This window comes from Vombatus ursinus, unplaced genomic scaffold (assembly GCF_900497805.2).
Source record: "Vombatus ursinus unplaced genomic scaffold, bare-nosed wombat genome assembly UNPS02014460.1, whole genome shotgun sequence".
NCBI classification, from domain to species: Eukaryota; Metazoa; Chordata; class Mammalia; order Diprotodontia; family Vombatidae; genus Vombatus; species Vombatus ursinus.
The window spans coordinates 614,844-619,724 of record NW_020954238.1 but is presented as its reverse complement, the minus strand read 5'-3'; the positions used below and the strand labels follow the sequence as shown (position 1 = coordinate 619,724).

The window sequence follows — 4,881 nt, the reverse complement described above, 5'->3', positions numbered from 1 at the left end:
TTACCTCTAAAAGTTTCTGAAAAAGCCAGTGATGGGTTAGTACACACCATAATGTTGTAGAGAGGAGTTTTCAAAGGAGATTTTTCTGTGAAAGAATAAGGAAAATCACTCTCCCTTTTTATGTTCTAATGGGTCACATTCTGATAGGGGAGGAAACATGCAAATGACTATATACAAATAGGATATAGACAAGTTAATGGAGTAGTATCCAAGAGAAGTCACTAGCAGTGAAGGAGGTGAAGAGGAAAGGCCTCCTTGGAAAATAGGATTTGTACTTCTACTTGGAAGAAGCTAGGGAAGCCAGAAGGCAAAGATGAGGAAAATGGGCATTCCAGATATGTAGGACACTCAATGAACATCCCCAGAGTCAAGGGAGGATTATTGTGTGAGAGGAACATCAAAAAGGCACTGTTAGTGGATCACAGAACATATATAGAGGGAAAAATGTAAAAGGTGTCCATGTAAAATGTAAAAAGACTGGAAAGATTACAGAGATTAATAGTTTTTGTTGTCTTTTAGGAAAAAAAAATTCTCTTTAGCACTGTTTTCACAGCCTCCTTTATCTGTTTGTTTCTTAGACTATATATGATGGGGTTCAGGAAGGGTGGTATGACAGAGTAAAACACAGAAAGAATCATGTCCTCAATGGATGCAGAAAATGAAGATGGCCGAAGGTACACATAAAAGCTTGAAATAAGAAACACTAATACAATGATGACGTGGGGGATGCAGGTAGAAAAGGCTTTTCTTCGGTCTTCTTTCACTGGAAACTTCAGCACTGTGGAAAATATGCGAACATAAGAAGCAATGATAAAGGCAAAGCAACCACCTCCCACCCCCAGGCCAGAGACAACTATAAGTATTTCATTACTGAAGGTCTCAGAACAAGCAAGTTTGGGTAAAGAGGGGATGTCACAAAAAAACTGATGGATCACATTGGATTGGCAGAAAGGCAATCGAAATGTGTAACCGGTATGGAAACCTGCATACAGGAGGCCAGTGAGTAAGCACGTCAAGGTCATCTGCATGCAGACTCGGGGACTCATGATTGCTGTGTAGTGGAGTGGATGGCATATAGCAACGTAGCGATCACGGGCCATGATGGTGAGGCAGGTCAACTCCACATAGACGAAGAAAAGTACAAGAAAGATCTGGGCCACACACTCGCTCTTTGAGATAGCCCCGGTGTTCAACAGGAAGTTGGTAGATGCTTTAGGGAGAATGACTGTTACATAGCAGGCATCCACCATGGACAAATTCCTAAGGAAAAAGTACATGGGGTTGTGAAGACGCCTGTCAATAGTGGTAACAATGACAATAAGCAGATTCCCCAACAGGGCAGCCAAGAAAATCAGAAAGAAAAGCAAAGAATATAGGATCTGCAGCTCTCGGATATCAGAAAACCCCACAAGGAGGAATTCCTTCACAATGGTAAAGTTAGACATTTCCTGAATCTTTTATCCAGTGACCTAGGGAGCAAAGGAGAAATATATTTTAAAAACAAGACATTATAGTTTGTATTTATTCTCGGTACATAAGAATTTTTGAATAATGTGTTGGGTCCTTAGGGAGGTAAAAGATTGTTATACATGGTCCTTTACTGGCTTTTATTTGATACAATCTCTTCACTCCTTGGTGTGGACAATTTTCTAATGACCCAGATCAAAATCTGTGTATGGTGTAGGGAAACATCAGTCATCTTTTGATGTAAATGAACATTTCACTGCCATGCAGCTAATGCAATGAAAGCCTTTCCTAATTGCACCACATTGGTTTTCAGTCAACAAATATGCAGTTCATACCTGACCTCATACTCAAAGTCATTCTGGGTTATGCATGATGGCAGAGTATTTGAGTATCTATGGTCACCTTCATTTCATGATGAGCCACTGGAGTTAGATTTTAATGGTTTCCAGGCATCCTGGTGGTATAGCACATAGAGCACTGGTCCTGAAGTCAGGAAGTATTGAGTTCAAATCCTGTCTCAGACACTTTCCAGGTGGGGGACCTTGAAAAAGTCACTTAACCACAGTTTACTTTAGTTGTCCCAATTGTAAAATGGGAATAATAATAACACTTACCTCCCATGGTTTTTGAAAGGATCAAATGAGATAATATTTGTAAAGCACTTAACATAGTGACTGACACATAGTAGGTACCATATAAATTCTAGCTATTATTATTGTTTAAATTTTTGCTTATGTAAGAGTTTGCCAATAAACACATCCTTATCTGTCTGATTCTCCAACCTTCACACAAGATGCCAAAATGACATATAACTTGGTAGAAATCTCCTTATATGCACAAGAAGGTTGCAGGAATTTAATTCTTGCCATTATAGGGTTTGGGTGTTTTAAAGTTTAAATTCAAATCATTTTTGCACGTCTTTTCCTTTCAGATCCCCTAGATTTCCCAGTATATCTATCCACTTCTATCTTCCTAAAAAACATTCCTTTTAATATACTTTTTTTTAAAGAGGTGAAAAAGTTCAGCAAAACCAGCCAATACATTGAGAAAGTCTGGCATTTTGTGACGAGTACCATCCCCACAGTCCTATCCCTTTGGAAGAAAGATTCAGCGAGAAGACTTGACTTTTCTTGTTTTGAGACCACACTAGTAATCACTTCCCAGCATTCAATTTGGATATGTTTGTTGCAGTTCTTCCCACTGGCATTGTTGTAGTAATTGCATATATTGTTTCCTCAGTTCTACTCATTTAATGTTTCTTCCATCAGATTATATAACTTCTTCCTATTCTGTTTTCTTCATATTCATCATTTAGAACAGAGTAATATGCATTTGTGTACCCCAATTTGTTTAGGCATTCCCTGATTTGATACTAAGGACTTGGCTTATAGTTTTTTTGTTTTTTTTTTCTTTTGCTACAACAAAAAATGCTTATACAAATCGTGTATGTCTATAGGTTGACACTGGTTGCTTTGTAGAATATACTTACCAGTGAGATCTCTTTGTCAAATGATTTCAAAGAATAATTTCAAATTACTTTTCAGAATGGTTGGGCCAATTCAAAGATTATGTGTGTTAGTGAAGCTACTGGAAATGAGAATTTTCTCCCATGATCAATTTTGGGAGGATAAGTCCTTTAACACTGGTTAAGTGAAATAAGATTATTAGGAATATAATTTTAGTTAAAGTGATTCCCATCAGGGCCTTTTCATTAAACATATTATTTCCTGGAATGAATACCTATGATTCTCTCTCCTCTTCTCCCTCCTTCCCTCCCTCTCTTTCTGTCTCTGTCTTTTTCTTTTTCTTTCTGTTTGAACTGCAATGACTAATGTGTTTATTCCATTGCATCTACCCATTAGCATCCTGAATTTCCTAACCTCATCATCACTTTCCAGCATTTCTCACAGTCATTTGCTTCCATTTACTTCCAAGGCCACTACATCCATTCAAGTTCTTATCGCCTCTCACCCTGCAGACTGCAATGACCTCCCTGTTGGTCTTCAGGAGTCCAACTCCCTCCACTTCTGAACTTTTGCAAGGACTGAGCCCCATGCCAGGAATTTCCTCTCCTTTAAGTTCTGTGTCATAGAATTCCCAACTTCCCTCAAATTCAGCTCTGGTGCCACCTCCTACATGAGGCCCTTCCTGATTCTCTTCTCCCGGTTTCTAATCCTTTCTCCCCACTATAGAAGATTTTTTACATTTACTTGGCATGTAGTTGCATTTACTCTTTCCTTTCTTCCTTCCTTCCTTCCTTTCTTCCTTCCTTCCTTCCTTCCTTCCTTCCTTCCTTCCTTCCTTCCTTCCTTCATTCATTCATTCTTTCTTTCATTCCTTCTCTCTGTCTCTCTTTCTCTCTCCCTCTACTTCTTCCTCTAATTGTCTTTGTGTCTCTGTTTATTTCTGTCACACTGTCTCTTTTTCCTCCCTCTTCCTCTCCATTCCTTTCCTTTTCTCCATTTCCCTCTCATTCCTTCTCTGTCTACTTCTCTTTTCCTCACTCTCCCTCTGTCTATCTGTCTTTGTCTGCCTCTGTCTGTTTTTGTCTCTCTCTCTATACTGTCTCTGTCTCTCTCTCTGTTTCTCTGTCTCTGTGTCTGTCTCTGCCTCTGTGTGTGTGCGTGCATGTGTGTGTGTGTGTGTGTGTGTGTGTGTCTGCCTCTCTTAACTTCTACCAAATGGGAAGTGTAACAGCCACCCATGGGCACAACCTTAATACAAGACCAGTATAGAAGCTTACCATGTTATTGCTGGACCTAGTGTGGAAACCAGATCAGCTTTAGCCCTCCTGTAATTCAAATTGCCTGTACTCACATTTTATATGCCTACCTTGCCTTCCCTGTAGCATGGAGAGCACTTCCACACCTAGTACATTTACTATATGTACTACCTTCATCTTCCTTCCACCTCTCACATGGCACCCCAGTTTCCCCAGTGTGATGTTCCTGAGGCCAAGGAATGCTTGTTTTTTTTTCTTATAACCCGATACACAGGGTAGCTAAGTGGTACAGTGTTAGAATATGGGCCTGGGAATCAGCAAGATTCCTCTTCATGAGTTCAAATCCACCTTTAGTCATTTACTAGCTCTGTGGCCCTGGGCAAGTCACTTAACCCTATTTGCCTCACATTCCTTATCTGTAAAATGAGCTGGAGAAGGGAATGGAAAACCATTCCAGTATCTTTGCCAAGAAAGCCCCAAATGAGATCACAAAAAGTGCTCTTCCTGACTCCAGGCCCAGCACTCTATTCATTGTGCCACGTAGCTGTCCTTCATACAAAGATATGAGTATGATTGTGTGTGTATACACACGTCTGTATGTGTGTGCAATGTGTTCATAGGTGTATGTGTGCATACACATAAAGTTACAATGCATTGTAACATGGGTGTGTGCACATATGTAAACAGAATAC

The 4,881-nt window shown here is 39.8% G+C and overlaps 1 pseudogene; it reads right to left on the bottom strand.

Annotated features, from left to right (window-relative positions):
- Positions 1-642: 642 nt before the first annotated feature.
- LOC114042449 lies at positions 643-1,445 on the bottom strand (annotated as a pseudogene).
- Between the last annotated feature and the right edge of the window lie 3,436 nt (positions 1,446-4,881).